Source organism: Equus caballus, chromosome 16 (genome assembly GCF_041296265.1).
Source record: "Equus caballus isolate H_3958 breed thoroughbred chromosome 16, TB-T2T, whole genome shotgun sequence".
In the NCBI taxonomy this organism is placed as follows: domain Eukaryota; kingdom Metazoa; phylum Chordata; class Mammalia; order Perissodactyla; family Equidae; genus Equus; species Equus caballus.
In genome coordinates, this window is record NC_091699.1 from 64,160,883 (window position 1) to 64,173,483 (window position 12,601).

The 12,601-nt window shown below is 46.2% G+C and overlaps 1 long non-coding RNA gene across 1 annotated transcript in view; it reads left to right on the top strand.

The window, feature by feature from the left end:
* The first annotated feature begins 3,116 nt into the window (after positions 1–3,116).
* The window catches only part of LOC111768395 (uncharacterized), a 173,117-nt gene continuing 163,632 nt past the window's right edge, over positions 3,117–12,601 (top strand). Inside the window, exon 1 of the long non-coding RNA XR_002800740.2 lies at positions 3,117–3,250. This is a non-coding gene — a long non-coding RNA (uncharacterized lncRNA). The remainder of the gene's footprint in view (positions 3,251–12,601) is intronic.

Genomic DNA, 12,601 nt, shown 5'->3' on the forward strand with positions numbered 1-12,601 from the left:
TCCAGACTGAAACTACCCATCAACACGAACTCCCCGTCCTCCTCCCCCCATCCCTGGCGACCACCACTCTCTTTTCTGCTTCTATGAATTTGCCTACTCTAAGCACCTCCTATGAGTGGAATCAGACAGTATTTGTTCCTTTGTAACTGTATCGCTTCACTTAGCAGGATGGCCTCAAGGTTCATCCATGCCGTAGCATGTCCTGCCTCCCACCCCCTCTCTGGTTTTTGTTCCCATCCCACGGTTGCATCCCCACAGGCTCTATATTTTCTCCTCCCGCACCGCTTTCCCCACACCCCCCACCCCTTCCACACTCTGTATTCCGTGTACTCTCTGTGACCCTCATTCTGAGGTAAACCAAATCCTTAAACTAGTCAAAGAATGTGGCCTCCATCGCGTATCAGACGCTTAACCTAGAGCAGGGGGCCCAGATCACATTCTTTAAAAGTGGGACCTTTGCAAGAATTCATTTTAAGGTCACATCCTGACAGGAGTTCTGCTAAGATTTTCAAGAAAGAAGAGAGGAAGCCGTACAAAAAAGAGACCAGGAGACAAGAGGAAGGCATTCAAAGGGCCGCCTCTGACTTAATTGAAACCTGGTGCCCTTGGAGGCATCCATCCCCTGCAGCCTTTTCCAAGGAGTCACTCCTCCTGTCCCCACATGCCACACCCCACACCACAGGGCCCCTCTGACACCCGTGCCCCAACTGTTTCTTTCCTACCTTTGTGGAATTGTCCAGGGTTCCCCACATTACGGAACAGGGCCAGAGAAGTGGCGGGTGGGGGGGGGGGGGCGGGCAGGGGCTCCACAAATACCTGTGCATTTCCCGAGGTCTTTATGTGACAACAGCATGAAGGATGGGGGGTGGGGGGACCTCAGAAGCCAGCTGCATGCCGAGACTGAGCCTGCGTGAAGGGGAAGAATTACGAAACCCTATTAAAAATATTACCTCTTCAATCTCTTAATTTTCTTCCTGTTGGTAATGTGAGGGCTGATATATCTGGAAACCCATTGGTCAAAGGTAAATGGAATTTTTACCGCCCCTACAGGTTGTTAATCAGGTGCGCGCCACCACCAGGCGGATGCGCTGGCTGGGAGATAACTTACACAGAGCCTGCTCAGGGTAACAGTGACCCAGTTTTAATGCGAGGGTCGCACTCTGATTTTTCTGTTGTTGTACTTAATATGATTGCCATTGTGTCTAGGAAAAGGGAACTGCTAGCAGTCTTCTTGTGGGATTTCTCTGGAAGGGCTGTCTGCTGCTTAAATTTGGCCATTCTTTTCATCAGCTACTTGTCAGGTCATTTGTGATGGGTCGAATTGGACACTTACTAACCAATAAGTTCTTTCCTACTTGATTCATCAGTCTCTTCTTTGCTCTTGGTTTTTGTTTGTATTCTCAGTCTTTGCTACGAGTAATGAAATATTGCAATTGTAATCGAAATAGCTGAGTCCGACGCCAGTGTTTATATGACTCTCATGTTCCAGTGTTTTCCTTTGTTTTGTTTTGGAGGGGTGGGAAGTTACTTTTTTCTTAACTGCCATCACAGATCAATGCTTCACAAGAGCAGGATCCTGGGTGGTCTGGGCACGGTCAGGACGTCGAGAAGGAAGAAAGAATTTGGTGGTCTGAATGGGCTGTGGTGTTTCACTCCACTTTGCTGCTTGGCATAGTCTGAAAGCTGCCTCAAGAAAAGTGAGGTAGAAAAAGAACGTGAGTAGAATAGTTACTGAATTCTAGGGTATTCTGAGAGCTTATCTCAAGCATCTGCGTCTTGCTCCCTCCTTGACCTGCTTCACCACCCTGCCTCTGTGAAAGGGATCCGTCGGCCTCCTCTGGGTAGTCTCTTTCCATGCAAGAGGTCCTTGTTATCTGGAACTGTTTGCTTTTACCTCACCTAGTTCCCTGATGCTGTGCCGCCAGCCCTTATTTTTACTGTTTCCATTTGAGGTGGAAAAATCTAGTCACTGCCCTCATAATGGATTCACTCAGCTTCTGTCACCTTGGAAAATGAACATGGATGAGTTTCCCTTTCTTCTTCTCTTCTCCAGGCTTCCCAAAAAGTCAATTTCTTTACTGAAACCTGGCGCCCTTTGCCCACGCCTGCCTGTGAGATCTAATTTGTTAGGGACACCTTTGAAAGAGGAGGCTTTGTGTTTGCCAGCCCTCCAGAGGAGGGACACTTGGTGTTAGCAATCCTTTAACTCAGGGATAGAGAGAGGGTTTGCTATGAGGGAACGGGGATGGGATGGGATGGGTATGGGGGATATGTGAATGGGGAGTGAAGTGCCTAAGGTCGCAAGGTCTGAAGCTGGACCGCCTGGTTGGAATTCCAGTTCTACCCCATACCAGCTGGATGACCTTGAATAAATCATTTACCTCTCTGTGCCTAAGTTTCTTTTCTATAAAATGAGATTATAATAGAACCTTCTTTATAGAGATTTGTAACGGATTTACAAGAGACTACACCACATAAATGGCTTAACACAGCACCTGGGAGATGACACACTTAATAAATGTTGGCTATGATTATAGTTATCATCAATCAACATGGTATTATCATCACTCATTGGCTAGACCGTGAGTGCCTGAGGACAGGGACTGGATTCCCCTGGAGCTGAGGAGGGGCTCAGCAAATGTGTGTGCAATGAGTGAACAAATGTGACCTCGGGCTAGTCTTTCCTTTTAGCCTTTTTTTTAAGGAGTGATTCTTGAGGTTTCCCTGTTTTCCTGCTTCGATCTTAGGGCGGTAAAATAATAAGTGTAATTTTGGGAGGAAAAGAAGATTAAATACTCACCCACGACCTCGCTGAACTAATCATCCTTCTCGGTTTCCTCTATTTCTATCTGGTCCTTCTCTTAGCAAATTATTGTTCAGAAATATTTACTCCCTCACCTCCACTTCCATGGGAAAGTTATACTTCCCCGTTTAGTTGATGTTGAATTGGGCCGCGTGACTTGCTTTGGCCTCGTAGGGTGTGGAGCACTGTTTCTCAGCCCTTGACTTTGAGCTCAGCCACGTGATTTAACCAATGGGATGTTGTGATGCGAGTAGAGGTTTGAAATACACTTGTGTGGTTGAGTTTGCCTCTTACACCGCTGTCATTGCCGCAGGAGGAGCTTCTCCCAGCTGGCTGTTGCCCTTTCAGCTTGGGCCTCAGAGTGAGCACGTATGGAGCAGACCTGAGTCCAATCTGCAGCAAGGAGACAAGCCCAGCTGGACTGCAATATGATGCAAAGCTGCCCAGGTAAGCCCAGTCTCAATGTGTAGATCCATTTCTAACTAGTGGACTATGAGAATTGAGTGCTTATTGTCTGGTATGCGGCAAGAACTGACAGACACACTCATAAAATGGGAACATAATTTGTACAGAGGCACAACCAAAATATAATACTATTTTATATTTTACTTTCATTTACTATGCATTGTATGACAGATGGGTTTCTCTATGTTGCCACAGGTTTTTATAATTTTCAACTAGCAGCACAATACTTTATCAAATTCATCTAGAAAATAATAATATGGTAATGTTGACTCATATCTTAAGGACTCAGTGTGTGCTGACACACAGTGTCTTGTATATATTTAATCATTTCAACAGTCCGAAGAGGTAAGCCTAACTACCATTCCATGGTCTCAAAGCCAGAGGTAGGGTGATGTACATTTAAGAATATGGCCTCTGCGGGCTGGACCGGTGGCATAGTGATTAAGTTCCCATGCTCTGCTTTGGTGGCCCAGGGTTCGCCAGTTCAGATCCTGGGTGCAGCCCTAGCACCACTCATCAAGCCATGCTGAGGTGGCGTCCCACATGGGAGAACGAGAAGGATCTACAACTAGGATATGCAACTATGTACTGGGGCTTTGGAGAGGGAAAAAAAAGAAAGAGGAGGATTGGCAACAGATGTTAGCTCAGGGCCAATCTTCCTCACCAAAAAAATGAGTTAGAAAAAATCTAACAACAACAAAAAGAATATGGCCTCTGGGGCCAGACTGCCTGGATTGAATGCTAGCTCTGCCACATCTTGAGTGCTTGACCTTGGGACAATCACTTAACTGCTCAAGCCTCAGTTACCTCGCCTCTGAGGATGATAATAATGACAGTACCTACCTTGTTAAGTTGCAGTGGTGAGTTTAATGAGGTAATACACCCGAACAGCTAGACTAGTGCCTGGCCTATAGGATCTGCGTTAGCTACTGTTATAGTTGAGGAAACTAAATTTCAGAGAGACTAATAGCTTATTCAGAGCCATACAGTGAGTAAATTATAGTAATCAACTGTGTCACCTAGCTAGGGTCCTTTAATGATTCCCTAATTATTGAGCAAGTATTTGGATTTTCAGTTTTTTCTGGAAATTATAAAATAAAAATGCACAGGAGAGTAAGTTGCCCCAGCAAACGCTGGTAGGGAAGTGTTAGGCGCTGCCCGGGGAAGCAGACTCCTGGCTAACAGACTTTGGGTATCAACGTTTTGCTGTCAAGTCCAGTCTTAGGCAGACAGAGAAACTGGGTTTCAGAGAGTTTAATACTCGGCTCAAATCCACCTCGGTGGCCAGAAGCAGGGAAAGAACAACTTGAATTTTCTGACTCCAACCCTGGGGATTTTTGATGGCACCAGGTTGTTTCTCTAAAAACGATCAGTAATTGTTCATTTAAAGAGAGAGGGAATGACCGATTGAAGATTAATTTCGCTGTGCAGCAGGGTGACCCACTTAAAACTTAGCTAGGGTTTTGTTTTTCACTGTTTTAGCAAGAAACACTAAACGGTTCCCTAGCTTGTGTCTGGGTTGGAGAATAAAAGGTGAGGTAGGGAAATTATTCCTTCCCTCATCATGAATAAAGAGCCTTTTCTCTCCCCTGGACCCTTGAAGGAGGTCTGGTCTTTCCCTAGATGTTAGCATTCCCAAATTGTTTTGAAAGCAGAAAGCCAGCAATGTTCATGTTCCAGGGTCAAAGAGGTGAAGCCGCCTGTGGGGTTCTTTGTTTTGAGGGTCTGAATCCTTCAGTCACTGCCCTGGTGTTCTATTGAAGAGAAGGGGAGTGGAGTAAAGCTTTTGTACTTCCTGCGTTGAAAAGGGAGATGATGGATTCCAGGTGTGTGGCTGTGGATCTTTAGGGGAGGACATTGGAATAAACAGTGATTCTGGTTGGCAAGTGATGGGCTCCTGAACCCGCCTCCGGCTTGGTTCCCCTGGCTGGAGCCAAGGGGGGAATGGCTCTCTATAGGAGTGACAGGGTCAGGGAGCTGGACACTAAGCGAGAGGCATGTGGAGCTGGATTTGCAGTAGAGAGAATGGAGGCATCCTCCCTCACAGGGCAGTGGCTGCCATGCTGGGAGCTGGAGCACACCTGGGATTGGCATCACTGCCAACTGGCTGGCAGAATCTGTTGGCCCTGGAGCACCAAAAGGCCATGGTGAGAGGCAGACAGAAGGGGCAGTAGAAGGCACAGTAGACTCCAGTGCTCTCCGGGTGAGCGGAGAAGTCAGGCTGCCCCTTTTCTTCTAAGGTCTGTGACCTTGAGGTTTGTGTTGTATAATAGTTTGTGGGAAGGCAGGTCCTCATGGGGGAAGATAATCAGCATCACTTCCGAGGGTAGAGGGGCAGGGAGGGGGCGGGCGGTAAGGGGGCGGGCCTCTTCTAAGTGGACTTGAACTCATAAGAGACATGGGGACATCTTCGTACTTGAGCTCTGTAAAGCTCTCCAAACCAGTTAGTCATAACTCCTAGGAGTGGTTTCAGAGAATGTTAGCAACGTCCCTGCTTTTCAAGCGGCAAAGTCAAGCACGCGTTCTTCTGATTCACCCATAGTATTTCTGCAGTGCCCCTGGGAGGGCAATGCCCGGAGCAAAGGGTATGAAATTTTAAGTGTGAATTGCTTTTATATTTAGACAAAAACCACTAAACTTTGTTCGTACTGCAAAATAGAAAAAAAATCTTGTGGAATATTTAATGACACAGAAAAATGTTCTCAACATATTGCCAAATGAAAAAAGCAAGTTCATTACCAGGATGTTCAGTGTGGTCTCCTTTTGCAGCACTAAATGGATAGGTCTCTGCAGAGAAAAAAGTCTGGAAAGGTATTCCAACACGCTCACGGCCCTTCTTCTTTGTTTGATGCAATAATGGACGCTTTTTATTTCTCCATTCTGTTTATCTGCGCTGTTTGAGTATTTTTATGACTAACATGTGTTGCTTTTGTAATAAGAAGAAAGTGCAACATAGGTTTTTATTTTTAAAAACGGAAAACAAACGCAAACAACAACAAAAAGCCCGCTGCTTTTGTGTTGAGGATGGAGGAGACAGTGGGACGCTTTCATCTAATGGGGGTGTCGATGTCAGGGCTGGAGGATAATGACTCAGAGCCGGTGGAAAGGCGGCCTGGGGAACAAGTTTCAAACAGGAAAGAGCTTGTGGGGTGACCTCTGAGGTCAGCTGCAGAGCTTACTGCAGATTCCACAAAGAGAAAAAGAGGGTCCCAAAGGGCCTGGGGTTGGGTCGGTAGGGCAGGCGTGTCCCAGTTTAAACAAAGCCGCTTTGATGTGCTTCCCAGCGGGCTGGCGCAGGAATGCAGGGCCCTGCTCTCTCCTGCAGCCATTAGGGAGTTATAAGCATCCATCTCCAAAGGGAAGATCCGTCAGCTTGGTATCAACCACAGAGGAAAGATTTACAGGTAATTTTCCCCTCCCAGTACAGAAGTGTGATTAAGCAGATGCTCAGAAGGGTTTTTTTTCTCTTTCCCACGCTGTAAATAGAGATGCTTTGTTTCTCTCTCTTTCCTGGTGATGTTTATAGATGCATACGGATGTTTCGTGCTCACTCTGTGCTTTGCTCCCATCTATCAGGAGAGTGAGGCATATGGAGGATGCCTTTCCCCATCCTGAGATGAGGCAGAACTGCTAAGGTGTAGGCTTCTGGGCTGTGTTGGAGAACTGCTGGCCCGGGGCTCCTCTGCGGAGCACAGCGCCTTCCTCCCAGGCTCAGCCCAGAAGGGCCCAGCTTGCGTGGGACTAAGGGGTGAGGAAGGGAGTACATCCCAGCCCCCGTATTTTGGATCAGCGAGCTAGGGGAATGCCTTGGGAGGGGATGAGGGTTCATTTCAAGGCCAACCCTCCTTGAAAGCCCTTTTAGTAAGACAACAGCAGTATAGCACCAAGATCTTGAGCCAGATTTGGACAATCCTTGGTTCGAATCCATGCTCTGCCATAGACTGGTTGTGTGATCTTAGAAAATTTAATAAATTTCTTTGAGACTTAACTTTTGACGTTTAGAAAACAGAGATTATCTTCTTGCATCTGGAGTTGTATATCAGTACACTGAAATGAGAGTTTTGTCTGTGTCTCAGCTGAGGCAGGCGCCAACTGCTGCAGCCTTTCAGAGCGAGATGCTGGCCAGGCCACCTAAGCAGGACTTGCAAGGAGGTGCAAACCCACCCAAGAGAGAGGCTTGGAAATGGGTGTGTGCTTCCCTCCGAACCTCACCTGCAAAGACCTGGAGGTGCGAGACTAAGACTGCCTAAGTGCTCTGAGGGGATGAATGCGTCTGCCTCCCGTGGACTACTCAGGCCACATGAGATGCAGAAGCAGCCTAAACACCTGGGGAGGGGGCAGTGGGAAGAGAAAGAGAACCTCTGTGTGGCGTGGCCTGCTGAAGGCCAGGGAGTTGTAGGGGCCGGTGGGAGGAGGCACTGTCCCCGTTAAGGAAGAGCGGGTAAAAGATCCCAGTGTGGGCTGGGGTGGCTGAGTGGCATCTCTGAAGACTCTGTGAACTTGCCCCCACGAGAAAAAGAGTCTTAAACAGCTTCCATGGCATGGAAGTCAATGCCCCATCGTGTCAGTGCCTGCCAGGTAGGATTTTTCCCGCACTTAACGTCTCCTTCCTCTCCCTCCCACGCCAACTCTGGAGGAGCAGGAGGTGACCTGTGGGTGGGGAGGAGGCTATAAGAGCTGGACCACGAAAAAGAGAACAAGCTGACCATGGTCCCCTATACACTGCAGGCTTCAAGGCTGCAGCAGGCCCTGGGGGAGGAGGAGAGGAATTTGAATTTTAGATGACATCTAGAGCTTTTATCACCTGAGATTCAACACAAAATGGAAGTTAGTCTATTTTGTGACTAGAAGTGATGAGAGGACTTTTTATTATGTGCAAATGACCACAAATATCACGGAGTTCAGCCAAGTTTCCCTCAACAGGATGAATCCGCTCCATAAAGTGGTTTGAAGGTGCGGAGCCAGGGGAAAGAATGAAGCTACTTTCTCATTACCCACTGTACTAGTCAGGCTTCTCCAGAGAAGCGGAAGTGGTAGGATCTCTCTCTCTCTCTATCTTGAGATAAAGAGAGATTTTAAAATAAGCTGGCTCACATGATTGTAGAGGTAGGTAAGTCCAAAATATCCAACATGGGCTGGCAGGCTGGAGACCCAGGGAAGAGCCAGTATTGCAGTTCAAGTCTAAAGGACATCTTCTGGCAGAATTTCCTCTTGCTCTGGGGAGGTCAGCCTCTTGTTCTAGTCAAACCCTTCAACTGATTAGATGAGGCCCACCCACATTATAGAGGGAAACCTGCCTTACTGAAATGCCACCAATTTAAATGTTAGTGTCATCCAAAACCATCCTCACAGAAACATCCAGAATGTTGTTTGACCAAATATCTCAGCATCGTGGCTCAGCCAAGTGGACACACGAAATGAACCATCACACCCCCTACGAGTCCTGCACACCCATATTATTTCCTTAGGCTACATTTATGGAGGTGAAATCCCACACGATACATTTCTAGTATGAAAAGTTTATGTAAAATTATAAGATTTTAAAATATATCCTCAAATTGCCTTCTAGAAGGTTGTTTTTTAAAAATAAATTTTAATTTTACTGTACTCTATGAGACTGCATTCTATAATTCCTCATACCTTCATGATTCCTAGATATTATTTTATGAACCTTAGATTATCTTAAAAAAAGGGTGGGCAAATGTGATGGGTAAAAATGGGATCTCATTATTTGCATTTGCAATTTTGATTATTGTGAAATTTAACATTTATTAGCATATTTATTGACCATTTAATTTTTTCCTCGGCTCTTGATGTCTTCATGGTTTGCCAAGTTTTCTGGGTCTCTCTCAGACCAGTTAAATTTAAATATGTGTTTTAGTCCTGTACCCGTCTTCAAAAGAAGAGGCAAGATTCCAAACAGCACTGACTCCCACCTTGTGAGTCTTGCGTTTACTTTCCCCACAGGGAAATCAGAACCTGCGCACATTCCTCTCCCACCAGACCCTTTTCAGGTTTAACAAAACAACAGTAAGTATAAGAAGTAAACATTCTAAGGACGGAAAACTCTCAAGAAAAAAACAAAACCCATCACAGAAAAATACACCGTTACTTACAGATCTTCCAAAAAGAAAAATTCGCTGCCTGTGGGACGGGCTCATCTTATTGCAGTGTGGCCCTCGGAGGAGGAACGGGGCAGATGGTCATTCTGCAGGGCCCAGAGACAATTCTCCAGCCTTTTAGGGGCGAATTATTTTTATGATCCCAAGGCATCAAGAAATGATTCTAGCATTGTCAACAGCATTTTTCAGGTCCTGTCTCAACATTTTTAGAGACAAGTCTCAAATTATTTTGTCATCAAATCAAACTCAACTCCATTTCTCAACAAAGGATAAAAATGCTGCTTGGCTGCAGAGCTTTTCAGAAGGGACTTAGAGTTTGGAGAATCCTGTAGAATAAAATGTCTGCCCCCGTCACCATTGCTTACCTTCAGAGTATTTCTGAAGCTTATGTAATGAAGGTCATGGGGACAATAGTTGTCTCAGTGTTTCACTGGGTACCGTCAATGCCATATGGGGATGGCAGGGAAAAGCGACAATATGGTTCTTGTTTGCCTTTCTCCTCCCGCAAAGTCTTAGGCAGCTCTTTGAGTTACTGAAGGTCACAAACCTCTCAAAACCCTTCCAACCCAACAGAGGTGACAACTTAGGTGGTTACTAGTGTTCTCCAGGAAGCTAAGGTTGCAAAAAAAAAAGAAACCAGAATCCTTGGGGTTTTGTAACTCTGCTATTTTAGAAGCTTTTTGGAGCCTGTTTCTAAGGGCTCTCGTTCCAGAAAATAATTAGCAGCAAATGGAAGCACTGCAGGAAAGCCTGGGGGACACTGGATGATGTCCATGGACCATTAACTAGGAAGAGTTTCTTGGAAAACTGGAAAGAGCATCTTGTACCAGTTCCATTTTCCTGGTTGGCTCCTGGTTGGGTGCTTGGAAGAGATAAAACTGGTATTTGGCTTTCCTGGAGATAGGGAAAGGAAAGTACTAGTCATATGATGGAGGAGGAAAGATGATGTTTCTGTGATCTTTTCTCAGCAGCCATGCTTGCTTAGTTGCTCCTGGAGTCACACTCTACTGGGCCAAACAGTTTGGAGAGCATCTTAGTCCGCTCAGGCTGCCATAACGAATATCATAGACTGGGGGGCTTAAACAACAGAAATTTATTTTCTCACAGTTCTAGAGGCTGGAAGTCCGAGATCAGGTTCTGGTGAGAGCCTTCTTCCTGCTTTGCAGACGTCTGTCTTCTCGCTGTCTCCTCACATGGCGCAGGAGAGAGAGAAAGCTCTTTGGTGTCTCTTATAAGGACACTAATCCCATCGTGAGGGCCCCACTGTCATCACCTCATCTAAACCTAATCATCTTCCAAAGGCTCCATCTCCAAATACAGTCCCATTGCATGTTAGAGCTTCAATACGAATTCAATATGAATTTCAGAGTGGGACACAATCCAGTCCACAGTGGTGAAGTTGATTAAAACAGAGTTGAGGTCCTGATGCAGTTCTCCATCGCTCCTCCTCCTGTCTCTTCCGTATTTCCCATCGTTCCTTTGCTCCCCTGTGTGTGGCGTTAGGCATAGATACTGTCTGGTACCTTGCCAGCAAGACAAGGAGCTGAGGCTGTTGTAATAGGACTTCTCACCTTTCCTCATTATGAAAGTGATGTTGGCTCTATGTTTGGAATTTGTTAGTATTTCTTTAGCATTCCTCATGGCCCACCACGGTTCAGGCCAATACTCTGGTGAGCAAGAAAGAGCAATCGTAAATCCTCCAGTCCATTTGGGAACACTGGACCGGGAGTGGACAAATATTTTTTGGTAAATGGCCAAGTAACACATATTTAAGATTTTGTGGGCCATATGGTCTCTGTCCTAACCACTCAACTCTGCCATCATACCACGAAAGAAGCCATGGATGATATGTAAATGAATGGAGCATGGCCATTTTCCAATAAAACATTATTTACAAAAAACAGGCAGTGGGCCACTCTGGCCCCTGGATCATAGTCTGCTGACCCCTGAATTATACCTTCTCACTCTGTTTCTTGCTCATTCTCTGCTTCCTTCTCTGTTCCAGCATAGACCGTCAAATATCTTTTTGCTTACCTTCATTTTCTTTGTCCTTACCACCAGTTTCTTTGTCTCAGGCTTTAGAACTTGCACATCTTCTCTGAAACTTTCTGCTAATAGTTTGGTGTCCCTGTCTGAGGCCTGAATCTGGTGTTGGGCCTGTGAGCTGGCCCCTTGTCTGTGGGAGGCAAAGAGCAATCAGACAGAACAAGATGATGACTGAATGTTGTTCTCTCTGCTCTGGGCTATTTCGGGGATTTGGATGCCCTTTACAGAGTATTACATCCCCGGGGAGAATCTGGAGTCTGTAGATCAATGGCCATCAGTCTAATCCTGGTTGCCAGGCGCCTGTAGCTATGGTAATCCACCAGGCATCTAGATTTAGATCTTGATTGCACAAATCTCTTTGGGTAGGAAGAAGATGGCAGATTGCTAACAAGCTGAAGTTTTACTTACCCACAAAGCAAACATCACCCATGGCTGCTGAACATCCCAATCCTAGAAAGACTGACAGCCTTCCCTCACACATCAGCCCTCCTTGCAGGGGCTGTGTTAAATGATGAGCCGCCTGACAGGTGCTACTTCTCCCGTAATGAATTTCATTCCTGGAGCCTCCTCCATTGCCGCCTCTTGGGTCTAAGCCACCATGGTACTGTGTGCCTGGATTACTCCTTCTGTTCCCATCTTTGCCCCCCGTGGCTGCCACGTTTAATCTCAATCCAGCAGAGTGCGATCCTTTTAAAACAAAACATACCTTGATCTCTGCTTAAGATCCTGTGGTGGCTCCCCACAGTGAAAGCCAAAGTCCTGACGGATGTCCACAAGGACCCAGATGATCTAAGCCCTCTCCTGCCCGTTACTCTTCCAACTCCATCTTCTCCAGCTCTCCCCGCTGCTGGCTGCGTGGTAGCCACACGCTTCTGGACCTCACTCAGACGTTCCAGTCAAGTTCCACCCTCTGCGCAGTTTATCCTTTGCTATTTTCAGGTTTCTACTCAAACATCATCTTATTGGTGAAAACTCCCCAACTCCTTTATTTGAAGTACGACACCCACTGCCCTGACTCCCTAATCCCTTTACCCTGATTTATTTTTCTCCAGAGCACTTATACTGACATTCTATATATTTATCTGTGTACTCTCTCTCTTCCCCAGTAGAACGGAAGCCTCCAGGAGGGCAGGGATGTGGTCTGCCTGATTCATTGTTTTATCCC